The sequence below is a fragment of the Camelus ferus genome, chromosome 8 (assembly GCF_009834535.1).
Source record: "Camelus ferus isolate YT-003-E chromosome 8, BCGSAC_Cfer_1.0, whole genome shotgun sequence".
Lineage (NCBI taxonomy): Eukaryota > Metazoa > Chordata > Mammalia > Artiodactyla > Camelidae > Camelus > Camelus ferus.
The window spans coordinates 19,273,173-19,287,338 of NC_045703.1; the positions used below are offsets into that span (position 1 = coordinate 19,273,173).

The following is a 14,166-nucleotide window of genomic DNA, read 5'->3' on the forward strand; positions in this document are numbered from 1 at the left end:
CTAGGCTATTGGCCTGTCTCTCCCCTTCTGACATCTGAAGAACCTGTTTTGAGAATACCGTTTTATGGGGAAATAATATCTTGGAAGGTATTGAACAAAGTCCAGAGCATTCAACCACTACAAAACATAGGCTTTATCTGTCCACCCGGGTATAGTCTTTACCTCTATTCATCACTTGATTCTTTCCTTTTGATTCTGCAGGGAGGTTTAACGACATCCTAGCCAGTGTTATAGCTCAAACAAAACACATTCTTTGAAAAAATGGCTGCACTCAATTGACTAGTCAACTTTAGCGATTTATAATTGTGCATCTATAACAACAGAGTAAATTAAATTAAAAAAAAGAAAAGAACAACAGTGTATTTTTGAGGGAATATTCCAAACTATGAGTATACAAAAAATAGATCTAACTTTTTAAATGGATAAGGACAAAACATTTAGAATTTTTTTTTTCAAAATTACTGTCCAGTTTGGTTCTGGGTAGGAGTTTGTGTTATTTGCAAACTTATATATCTCCACCTAGGCAACAGAAATCATTTCTTTGCCTATTTTTCAGTGATGTTCAAAGAATGAAGGAGATATACACAAATCATATTATATTTAAAAGAACATAAAATAGTCTAAAATGAAGCATCATTTAGGATTTGCCATAGAATGAGGTGTTCATTTAGGTGAATGTTATAATAAAGGAAATTTTTCTATTTTGATAGAAAAATTTAAAAATCACATTGTACTCTCCCCACGACAAACAGATTGTGGAACACTTTGCATATTTTTTAAAAGTCTTAAATCAGAGGCAAATCTTATAGATAGAGCTGTAATATCTATGTTGGGTGGTAGAAAGGAAGTGTGAGTAACTAAAAAAAATGCTCAAACAAAATAAAAAAGATAAAATACAATATAAAGAAATTTATAATAGATGATATTAAGTTGACGGGAAAATTATAATGAATATGAGTGCCTTTGTTTCCCTAACAGAAAATCAAATACTTTAAAATGTTCTAGAATTTGAAAATGAAACATGGCCAAGTTCTAGTCTTTACTGGTGGGATATCCACATCTAATTGAGAGATCCCTCAACTGTACATTGACTAGACTTTCTGTGAATTTTGGAATTAATCCTTATGAATAAAAACCTTTCACTTTGAATTAAAAATGGCTGCATATCTTAAATCCTTACTTATCTTCCCTCTTATCTCTCCTCCTTATACTAGCAATATTTTATGTATTTAATTATAGTATTTCTCTATTGTGGTTAAGAAATATTTCTTTCTTGTGACCTTCTGGAAGGAGGTATTACACATTGTAATAGTTCAATAACTTCTATGGGAAAGAAAGCATATCTCTCTCCTTATTACAAACTCTTTTTGTGATCGCTTTGTCACATTTCCATCATTCATAGGGCCTAAGTTATGTTTTGCTAAAAAGAAATTGGTCTCAGTGATTGTTGAATCAAACTGAGTTGAATATATAGAACATTTTCAACTATAGGGAATACTGCTGAGAAACAAACTACAGAATGAGACATCAGAATGGTTAAGAAAAATGTCATACACGTCAAGCTCTGAATCTCACTTGCTTTGTTCACAAGCAGCTCTTTTGTTTTTAATCAACAGGCATTCCCTTTTATTTGGCAACAGGTTTAGCAAAATTAGCTGTCTCCTTTTCCAGCTCACAGAAGAACTGAAGAAGCCTATTACAAAGGTGCTAATAGATGAGAGAATTTTAAAAGTAGGTACAGGATACACACAGAGCAGTAAGAAATGATTGTTAATTGCGTAAGTGTGAGAAAAAATAGGGGAAAATTATGCAAAGCAAATTTAAGAACTGTAGTGGCCAAATGTCCTAGAAACTTACTTGTCCTTTTGGATGTCGTCCTATTTCAGTAAAAACAATAAGAACATGTTTTTAATGATGATATTGCTACTTAAAATATGCAAGAATGTGTTTTTAATGATGACTTTGCTACTTAGAAATATGCAGAGTGTTCCACAATCCATTTGTCGTGGGGAGAGTGCAATGTGATTTTTAAATTTTTCTATCAAAATAGAAAAAGTTCCTTTATTATAACATTCACCTAAATGAACACCTCATTCTATGGGGCTTTTCTACGTTCCATCTATAAAGATTTTGACCAAAGTCACTCTAAAGGTCTCAGCTATATGCAATACAGCTGTATGTGATATATGATGCTACATCCTTAAGGCTCTAACCATCAGCCATGATTGGATGAGCGGCAGGTACAGGGTACCAGGCTCTTGTGGAGGTTGCCATCTTCCCATAGTTTACAAATTTATAACTCTTATTTTGCTTTCTAATCTACAGAACCTACCAAAGATAAATCATTAGAGTATCCTAAGACATCAGGGATAGCATTCAGATTCTCACCAAATATTAGGAGGAACTGTTATTTTAAAAGTACTGGTGGTATTAAAGATCCAGGCCCGTGTAAGGGTCTGTTAGGCTGATGACTTGAGCCTGCTTTTTTGCTGTGTGTTCTCAACCATGCCCACGGCCATCTGAAGTCCCTCTCTGCCCAAGCACTTTTCTAGACAGCCTTCAATGATCACCTAATGATTGCATCTTTCTCAATTTCACCCATCCTGTTAATCACTGGAAAGATTTGGTTTTAATGTCAATAATAGAGATCTGTTTTCACCAAGAGTAGTGTAGCTCAGTCAAATCACTACACTCCTTTCACACACAATATAGATTTTCCTGAACAAAACAAAATAAAACAAAACCTCTGAGTGTACAAATAATCTTCCAATAAAATTTCAAAAAATATACAGCATGACTTTATGCTACCTATCTATTGAAAATTACCAACAGAGACAAGTGAAAAAAATGTGTTTTGTCCATTAATGAATTGTATTGGAGCTGTTAAAAAAAAATAAGCCAAAACATTTTTTTTGAAAAGGGATATCCATTGGCATGAGCTAACCTGAATCTACCCTGAAAATTTCAAATCAAGCTAGTGAAAATAATAATCCAGATGAGTTGGCAATAAAAAATTAGGTAGTATGTCTGTTTTTAGCATTGACAGCTCCTAATATTTCCAATTTTCTAAATAGTTTATACTACAAATGTATGAAAAAAGTAAAAAATCCAAAAAAAAAAAAACCAAAACCCGATGCCATATATGTGGAAAAATAGATTTATGAAGAAATAGGTTTTGTGCACCATTCCTGGAGCAATACGTGAGTCCAATGAACCTGGAATACTCCATTCTGAGCTTCTTATAATTCTATTTCTTTTTAGAGATCTCTGAATACTTTTCTAGATTTTCACATTTTTAATATGTAATTATTATCAAATTGCAAAATATTTTGATTAGGAAGAAGCATTCTTTAATGTAGTGGTTTCCAGACCTTGCTTCACATGGGCGTGTTGTGTCACACTGTATCAACTGCAGAGATTTAAAAAATCCAGTGCCCATGCTACACCTCAAACAGATTAAATCAGAATATGTGGGAGGCAACATAGGTATCAATAGTCTCTAAAGATTCCCCAAGTGATTCCAATACGCAATAAGGTTTGGAAATCACTGCCTTAATGTCTCTATCATGTAATAGTTCAAATAAATGGCATTTTATTTATTTTAGGTACACATTGTTACTCCAGCTTAATGTTTCGAGAAATTCTGAATGAATTGTCCTCAGGCAGAGCCCAGATACCAGTATAACTTTGCAGTTTCCCAAATTAGTCTTATTTTCAAAGGTGGTAACTTCGGCCCAAATTGGTAACAAACTGCTCGTGAATACCTTTCAAACTGACTTGAATGAGCAGATGCAACAAAATATCGGATAAAACTCATCTGCCCTTTGTAGTATCATTTTCATATAACTATACACTGAACTATTTTCAAATATGTGTTTCCTCAGGAATATCTCTTATAATCATATTAATATTATGAAAATGCTTAATGATTTTATCTTCAGTGTTAGAACAAAGATAAACTTTAAATCAACACAAGAGAAATGATCACAAATTAAAAATAAAGTTTAATTCTATTAAAAGATGAAGAGAAATTCTCTGCACACTGCTTAATAAATCTTTAATTATTCTACTGCCTTTTATTGCCTGGCAGAATTGAAAAGTTAATGTCTAAACTGTCAGAAAAGGGTAAGGCCTGCTAATCTCCAGTGTGCATGGAGTTAGATGGATATGAGTTTGAAGTTAGTTAAAGGCCTGAGATTTCAGCCCATAATGAAAAATTCCTCTAGAAGTACGACCTTCAGATAACATTAAAAATGAATGCTCCCTTTTTCATAATGAAATAAAATTTCTATTTCACATCTGTAAATATCTGACTTTATTTGACATATTTCCAATCAAAAAGTTAAAAAGCCACATGAATCATTACAGATAGGTAATTTGAAATCTTAGATTTTGCAAGAAAAGAAACAGAAGTTCAACATATATGACTAAATCTGAGGATACAATATTTGTTAGGGGCAAAGCTGGGTCAGATATCCTGCTTTTTTTGACTCCTCACATGACAATAGTTTCATAGGCCATAGAGTGGAAGACTAAATATGGCAAAGGCTGATGGAAAATTGTGTCTTCCAAATTACGCATAATATCTTCATACTAAAAATAGCCCTGAAAATGCATCTCAAGAACTAGAAGTAAACAACAAATCAGCAAATGATTCCTTTAGACTTTGGTTCCAAGACGTAAGAATTTCGCATGCTTTGAGAGACACGAGGGGGTTTATTCTATTGCTGTTGTGCTTCTAAGCACCCAAATCACAAAGCAGAGCATCCCTTTCAGAACAGGGCCGATAGCAACCAGAGTACTGGTCAACCATGTTAGCATTGATTCTGATTAGCTGCGGCATCCTGGGGACTAGTTAAGAATCCAGGGTGACCGTTTAGTGCTCTTGCCTTATCCCTTATTAAATGTTTTATGTATCACTCCTGCTGACACAGCTATTAACAAGGACAAAATTTCAAAAATGCTCTATGAAGCGTTACTACATTAAATAAGACAAAAACAGTAAAGACAAAAAGTTGAACCCCAGTGAAATTTTATTGAGTTAGCAGAATTTGTAGGCCTTGTTGAAACAAATATATGGTAGTAGTTAAAGATTAGAGTGGTAGGCTTTGAAACACGTGTGAAATATTTTAAGCAGAAAAGGAAAAGGAAATTACAAGCTAATTGCATTATTTTCATGATGGGGTTAAACAGTAATCTCATTTGAATACACACAATACTGCAGTGTGTCCAAGCTTTTGCACGTCAGCATACACTATTAATAGTTTCCTAAGACTCATAAAACATAATAAACTGCTTTGACCCTGAGAAATTACACTTGCAAATGTACTACATAAATAGAACATTCATGTGTTTAGAATGCATTTTGTTTTATTACAAAGCTAGCTCACTTGGTACATAATTTAGAAAATTATTTTGACTTACAGCCCTAAATATCTGATTGATTATTCAATGGATGGTTGATAAAATATTTATAAGATCAACAGAATTTAAAATGATAAATTCAGTATTGCTAACCCAAGCCCAAAGCTAACTTCAGTTATTCCTAACTGAAGGAATAATTGAGTCCTCTAGCTTGACTTATTTCCATGATACTATAATATCATATGTTATAATATAATTATGTGGCCATTAGTGTGGCCTTTAGAACAGTGTGAGATACCAGTGGGTACTGATAAATATTTGTAAGTATTGAAGATTAAAGAAGCATCATTGAAACCCAACTGTTAAAAGAAATTTGAGACGCAGTGGTCTTATTTGTTTCACAACTTAAACTTTTACCACATAGCCTTTTATTTTCAGATTGATCAATCAGTGTGTTAGAGCACTAGGTAAAACCAGATAAAACTTGTTGCTTTCAGTACTCAAAGGACTTTAGAGTAACATGTGGTAAATATGCATCTCCTGAAACACTTCTTGATTCTAATAGTCCAATGACTTAAATGCCTCCAGGCATCTGTTCTTCTATTCACTGTTCATTAGATGGCTCATTCTATTGCTGACTTTATTGAGAAGTTCAATTTGTTGAGTTAAACTAAAATGAAAATGAAATGATACCCATGGTAAGAATGCTGTTCATAAATACAGAGCTGATGACGATGAGTGGCAAGATTGAACAAGAATTGTCTCCAGGTTTCAGTGGGAATTGTAAATACTTGCTGGCACCACTCACAGTGTTGGATTTTCCAGAAGCAAAAGTGGAATGTTTTCAGCAAATTTGTGATTTACCTGATAATCAGCCCAGCAAGATATTAGAGATGAAATGATGTGATAGTGACAAATCATGCTTAAAACAAAACAATACATTTCCATTAGATTTTACCTCTATTGAGTCTTTCTTTCAGATGAAAATGCGTCATTTTTAAAATGAGAATACTCAGACTGAATTATCTTGTTGGCAAGTTGGAAAATAAACCCTTGTTGCCAACCTGAAATACAAGAAGTCAAAAACTTAATATTTCTCCAAATGATGCATTTCCCAAATTCTCAAACATCACCACCCACTTCAAGATCTGAAATAGCATTCCAAGCAGGGTCAAGGTAGGATACTAACTGGAAGAGAAAAGGGGGGGATTCCACCCCTCACAGAAGAAATCACACAAACAAGAACTCAAGGACAGAAAAGTGGAAAGTGCCTTTGGAAAATGGAGCACAGTTCAGTGTGTCCAAAGGGTAGGGTTCATGTGGTGTTGGAAATAAAAGTGGGAAAGAAGTTTCTGTACTGATAGTCAAAGCCTCACATGTGAGGCTAAGGAATTTTGACTTTATTTTGTGGGAGATATGAATCTTTTTTTTTAATAGAGTGAGGAAGCAACTTGAACAAAATTGGGTTCTCTAGAGATCACATTGGCTTGAACATGCATGAAAGATCAAAGGAGAATTCTTATATTTTAGTCTTGTCAAAACTTTGGTAAATCTTCCAAGCACTGAATAAAGATGGAGGAAGAGCGTTACCTGCAAGTGGGAGAAGACAGCCCATCTTGACTCAGCCGTGCACACTGAGGATCACTAGGTACAAGGGGGCTCTGGAAAAGAGGGATGACATAAAAAAGCTGTATCATTACTAGGAAATATTTTTGACTTCCAGATTAGTGTCAATGCAAGATTAATCCTAATACTGAACACAATTCTGTCTTTTCAGACGTGTGGTTCTAACAACAGATCTAATTGATGGGTTCCTAAGGCAACTTGATATAGAAAATCAACATATACAGAGACACTTCTAAAAATGCCCTCTTCCTTTTCTCATACAAGAAAGTGTCATTTCTGGCAGAGCTGGAAGAAAGGAAAAATAACAGACATCGTTAACCTTTGAAAATTGTGAATAAATGATTTACATTTAAAAAATGAAACAAATAAACAGCCAAATTTTCATACAATTTTGCATCCAAATACCTTTTTTCTTCAAAGAACTTTAAAATTTTTTTTCTAAAGAAGAGTGGAAATATTGATAATGTCTATTAGGTATAGGTTTAAAGATTTAAGAGTAGGTAATAGTCCCATGACCCCGGTTAACTGATCAAGCGAGAAGACACTAAAAGAAAAATGTTATGGGTAAGCCTGTGGCATGCTAATATAGTGATGTTTGCTTTATTTCAAATAAACTGAGTACTCCAGAGAAGTCAAGTCTCAGCAGATTAATGACCCCTCTAAGAAAGAAGTGTAATTTGAAGTCGTAAGGCTTGATTGATTTTACCACACTCACTACAAAACTTGCTTTCTTGATCGAAAGAGTTAACAGTGTCCCTTCCCAACAATGTGTTGAGAGAATCAAACACAGTATTTAATATGAAAGTGATGTTCCCGTGGATATATTCTTTGATTATGAGCTAATAATATTCAATACAAATATTTCAAAAGGAAATAAAATTATAACCCATATTAATAATAGATATAAAATATATGTGTACATAAAAGCTATTAGGTACTGAATGTCAGTCCTATGTCAATATGAGTTAATAAAACATATACTATTGTTTACAATCCTCAAATTAATGTTATCAGTTTTATCACTTTTATCTTTATATATATTTTATATCCCCACCTATTTTACAAATACAGACCAAGAGGTTCACAGAGTGCAAAAGGAATAGCTCACTCAGGAGGAGAGCCTGGCTTCAGTTCAATGTCACTGCTTTCTTCTGCTGGGTGTAGCAGAGGTCTCTTCTATGTAGCTTGCAAAAAAGGCATAATGCCATTGTTTTTATTTTTAATTTTAAAAAGTACGAGGAAAACAATTATGAACATTCTTAGGATAGGAGCTTACCAAATGTGGGGAAAAGAGCTTCCAGCATTAGCTTTAGGATCCCTACATTTCCAGCCAGGCTTTAATGATGGGTTTCCTTAAAAAGATGGAACTTACCACAGTTGTGTTGCTCTCCTGATCTAGATCAGGATCTGTGGTCCTTATGCAGTCATACAAATCAGGAATTGGAAAACCAACATTCACTGACAAACGTGTTAACAGTAAATTCAATATAGGTGAATTATGTATCACACCAGCCAAAACCTGGACTACTCCTCTCGTCCAAAATGTGGCTTTCACTGCTTGAACATGTTTGCTTTTCATTTTGACACTCAGGGCTCTTCACAATTTAAATTCAGTTGTCTTTACCGTCTCGTTATTTTCCATGTATCACCAGCCATTCTAAGTTAACATCACCACTCCCCCAATTCTGAACCAGCTTATACATTTTCATCCTATTCTGTTTCTTTTTGCTAATCCCTCAGCTAGAGGGTGTAGTTTCCTCCAACTCTGCTTTAAGATATTTCTCATTTTTCAAGGCCTGACTCAAAAGCTATCTGTCTTCTGCTCTGTGAATGACAATGTTAGGAGAATGAGAAGATAAGCCACAGACTGCATTGAAATATTTGCAAAAGACACAACTGATAATGGACTGTTATTCAAAATATAACAAAAAGCTCTCTTAAAATTTAACAGGAGGAAAATAACCTGACTAAAAAATGAGCCATAGACCTTAACAGACACCTCACCAATGAAAACATACAGATGGCGAGTAAGCATATGAAAATATGCTCCACATTCTATATCATCAGGAAAATGGAATTAAAATAAAGTAAGATACCACTACACACCAGTTAGAATGGCCAAAATGAGAACACTGATAATGCCAAATGCTGGCAAGGATGTGTAGCAACAGAAACTCTCATTCATTGCTGGCAGGAATGCAAAATGGTACAGTCACTTTGAAATACTCTTGGGCAGTTTCTTACAAAAGTGAACATACTCTTTCCAGACAATCCAGCAATGGAATTCCTTGTTATTTACCGAAAGGAACTGAAAACTTATGTACATACAGAAGCGCACACAAATGTTAATAGTAGCTTTATTCCTAACTGCCAGAACTTGGAAACAGCCAAGATGTCCTTCATAGGTGAATGGATAAACTATGGAACATTCAGACAATAGGACATTATTCAGTGCTAAAAAGACATGAGCCATCAAGCAATGATAAGACATGGAGGAAATGCATATGCATATGCATATTACTATGTGAAAGAAGCCAATTTGAGAATCTATATATTATATGATTCAAACTACAGGGCATTCTAGTAAAGGACAAACTATGGAGACAGTAAAAGGATCAGTGGTGGATAGGACTGGAGAGAGAGGAAGGATGAGCAGGTAGAGCACAAAAATTTTTTAGGACCGGAAAACACTCTGATACTATAATGATGGATATATGTCATCCTAAATTTGTCTGAACTCACAGGATGGCTGACACCGAGATTAAACCGGTGTTTAATAATAGTGTAAAGTATGGACTTTGGATGATTATCATGTGTCAGTGCAGGTTCATCAACTATAATGAATATACCATCCTGGTGGGGGATGTTGCTAATGGGGGAGGCTATGCATGTGTGGGGGCAGCAAGTATATAGGAAATCTCTGTACCTTCTCAATTTTGTGGAAATCTAAGACTTAAAAATGTTCTAAAAAATAAAGCCTTAAAGAAAAAAAAGCTAGCCCTTCCCTATATGATTAATATATTATTTGAACCTCTTTACTTTTTGTATCATTCTGCTTTTTAAAATAATTAGTAATTTGCAAACTGTATTTGTCTTCCCTTAATGCCTAGTAGAGTAACATTCCAGTACTCAGCCTGCCATGCTTGTGGTACCTAACCAAATGTTTTCTGGAACAAAATGATGCTCTTGCTCTTGTCAGGTCAAGCCATACCAGGAGTTTGGGGTAGCAAATTTTAGTCAAAAATTAAGATGAGGCTCTTTTCTAAACGCAGTTACCTAAAGGATCCAGATACTCAAAAAAAGCATCATTTGAAATGTGTTGAGAGACTGAATATTGCTGGGAGGGAAAAAAATACAGAGACAGAATAATTTGGCTTGTTCCATTTAATTTGCAGAGTGCTGAGAAATAGACAGTGAATCACAATTTACAGGGAGGCAAAGATACAGAAATATATTCTAAAATTCAGTGTCCAAGAATGGAAGGCTTATACAGTACAGAGATTTACAGCTGCAGGTGGTTTTAGGTCATGTTGAAATATTGTAGAGGGAATATCTGTATTTAGCAGACATTCTGGGTAAAGTGGGTGAGGGGTGAATAATGTACATTTTTTCAAAGACTTTTCCAGAAGATGTTGCATTACAGCCTACATCGCAAATTTTCAAAGTCATCCTTCCCTCAGATGTTCAAGCTTGTCGTTCAGTTTGAAACATCATCAACACTAATATCTGAATCCTTAGAATCTTGACTTCAGACACTCCCTTCTTAGTCATGAAGTTCACTTTAAAAACTTTCCATGATTCATTGTCTGCATCATAAATGGTCATTTTTATCAATTTGTACCAGCTAATAATAGCTACCTATTTACTCGTCATCATCCGTTAAGATTAACATAACCCACTGGCGTCAGGCTGAACATAAAGAATCTTCAGAGAGGCAGCAAGAGGGCAAAGTGGAGAAAACCATTTCTTCTGCCTGCCCCACATCAGCAAATGAGGTGGGCCATATTCCAGGCTTAGAAAAGTTCATGATTTAAGTAGCAAGTAGTGGTAGTTGTTTATCATTATTTCTTTTTAAGCTTTTACAGGCTGCTGAAACGGCTGACGGTTGAAAGTAAATTCAGTTAGTTGAAATCAAGAAATTAAGATTTCAACATATCCTACTTGTGATTACTGATACATTTTAATTTGGCATATATTTCTGGTAATTATTATGGTGGAGCTGTTACATTCCTCACCCAAACTTTTTAAAAAGAGCTGTTATTCAACAAAATGTTACTACATATAATCCCTTAAGTATTGATCCCCAGATGTGTCTAAAGAATTTAATACAAGATTTATTAAAGGTTTATAAAATTGAGTTTGACAAATATCTTTTAATAAGTGGTTTTTGTTTGTTGGGTACTTAACATAGATAATTTCAATTTAAACTATGACAAATGTCAACCACTGATGTTCTCTTGGGCTTAAATGCCATCTCAGTACAAACAGAGAAAAACACACATATTAAGTTCTTAAAAATGACACCTGTATTCATGATTAACTACCTTTATATGAAAGTGAGGGTATTTATGAATATAACTAAATTATTATATCATGTACCTTTAAAAAGTTCCTTATTCAAAATTTTGGCAACCTATTTAAAATACTTAACATGATTAAGCAAAGAGCTTTGATATAGAATGTAAAGATACTAATTGAATTTATATACTTGGTATATATAAACTACATTATTATAGATTAAGTGACTAAGTCATATAATAACATGAAGCTGAATTTTTTAAAAAGAAAAATGGATTGAAATACATCATATGTAGACTTTTAGGTAAGTAACATAACTTCTTATGACCCAGTCTCCATTTGCTTTGTAAAAAAAATGATAAACTAAATGATTTTAAAAGTGCCATTTGAGAATTTTGAAACTAATACTGATTGAGCTTTTATGTTATATCAAACCCTTTACTATGTAATTTAACACCCCTAAATTACTCTTTAATTAATATTTAAAGAAAATTCAATTACACTAAAAAAATAACATGGCTATCACTGTGCACACAGAAAGGACCAGACCACTTACTACAGTATCTGCCTCCCTCCTGGAAATTCCTATCGTCTTATCTTCCCTCTCTAGTTCCGGAATCCTTGGAGAAATCCAAGATGGTAGAAGAAGTATGAAGGAAAAAAAGTGAGACTAGTTGTTGCAGGATGGGGTGATGGTTTTCAAATGCTAAGGATAATAGACTACTTTTTCCTTGTACCTTTTCCTTTACAAATTTCCTCTAATAGTTCAGGTTAGAAGAACTGAGGAACTTTTCCAATTTCCTTCCCTTACTCCTCCCCTTCATCACACCTTTGTCAACACATACTCATATTCTTTTTACTATTTTGCTTTATTTTAGCTGAAAGAAGAAGAAATACTTTGGATAAGAATCACAGTTAAATTTGATGCTTCCTGAAATCTAAATGAAAACATCTCAAGTGTCATATTAATCAGCAGAAGTTAGTAAATTTTGGACAAAGGATAATAACTGTTTTAATACATGAAATCTCTGTGTGTGTGTGTGTGTGTGTCTGTGTGTGTGTAAACACTATCTGTTAAATTGAAACAGAATCATCTGATGTTATCTTGTAATTATTCACAAGATAGACAAAAGAAATGCTTTACTAAAGAGGTCTATAATATAAAGAAAAGTAAAGCATATTATGATGTCACTGTCTACTCAGATCAGTAGCAATCAGTGATCATTGTAAGCCTAAAGCAGCAAATGTTTTAAACTAATCCCCTCTGCCCACTCACACCTTAATAACCCATGGTGGAATTATGCATTTATGTAACATCTGGACTGCCACATTACATTACATGTTTTTCAAAATCAAGACACATTAGAGCTCATGTATCAAGAACCTTAGGGGACTGCAAGTAGTAATTGCTCTATTTAGAAGGAGGAATGCAGTTTTAGGTCTTCCATTCCTTCTGTATTTGGACCAGGGTTGTTCCAACCTGCTATAATTTAAAGCCATTATTCGAAATCTTCATAGCATGAGATAATTTCTTTTGCATCTTTGAAAGCCTTGATATAAAGCTGCTTATGTCCAAGGATTTTCCCACAATGATGTTGTAGTTCACATAATATGTAGCCCAGAAAGCATGTTTCATTGCTATTGAATATTAATTGAGTAGCTACAATGGCCAGTCTCTGGTGTGTATTTAATATGAGGACAGCTGAGTAGGACTATCAAATTACATTTTCAGTTTTCTAGTTTAAAACCCTGTATCTTCCAGTCACTATAAATTGCTCTAAGAAGTAATAATCTTGTGTATAAAATGTCCCATAGTCTTCTGAGTAAAGGCTTTTAAAATATAAAGCATAGGATCAAACACAAAGATAGAATTGATAATTCAAGTAAACTTATTTTAAGAGAGTATTTTTTTTTAACTCTAAGCATTAATGAACAGATTTTATAATAGATTAGGACCAAGGTTCACTAACACATTTTTGGAAATAAAATTTGGAGCCATCAGAGTAATTCAGACCAAAAACTACTACTATTCAGTGAGTATAATGTATATAAGTATAAAATAATATTAAAAACATAAAAATAATAATATTTTAGACATAAGATTAGTAATATCTGTGAATTTTTACCAGATGACAAAAACAATAGAGAGAAAAGGAAAAAGTAATTATTGAGTAATTATTGTTTCTATAAGTGAAATATCAAGTGTTTAATTAAATACTTAAATATGCATGTATATTTTTGATCTCCTGAAATCTATTAATTGCCTAATTTATTATTATCCTAATTTTTTATGTTTTTGTTTATGCCTTTGAATTTTTATACATGGTAGTGAGTAGTTTCATATTTAATAAAATTTATAAAATACTTAATTCTAAAGATTTTTAAATGTAACTTTTTCTATTTATATTCTGATACTTAAACCAAATTACGAATCTAGGTGCTCTGACTTACCATCTTTTCTAAGTCTTCTGTAGTAGGTAAGTATCAAATCCTAAGCAAAAAACCAACTTCCATTCCCCAAGGACATTGTTTCTGCTGAAATAAAGCAAAGAGATCAAAGAAAAAGTTGGATGTGAGAGGTCAGATCTTAGAGGCTCACACAGTTTCTCTCACACTGGGACGAATTCTATTCTTCTTTGTCATGCACCACACACCACT

The 14,166-nt window shown here is 33.6% G+C and overlaps 1 long non-coding RNA gene across 2 annotated transcripts in view; it reads left to right on the top strand.

Moving 5' to 3' along the window:
- The window catches only part of LOC116665280, a 416,497-nt gene extending 402,850 nt beyond the window's left edge, over positions 1-13,647 (top strand). For both annotated transcript variants that reach the window (XR_004321816.1, XR_004321815.1), the window contains exon 7: positions 12,387-13,647. This is a non-coding gene — a long non-coding RNA (uncharacterized LOC116665280). The remainder of the gene's footprint in view (positions 1-12,386) is intronic.
- The last annotated feature ends 519 nt before the right edge of the window (positions 13,648-14,166 follow it).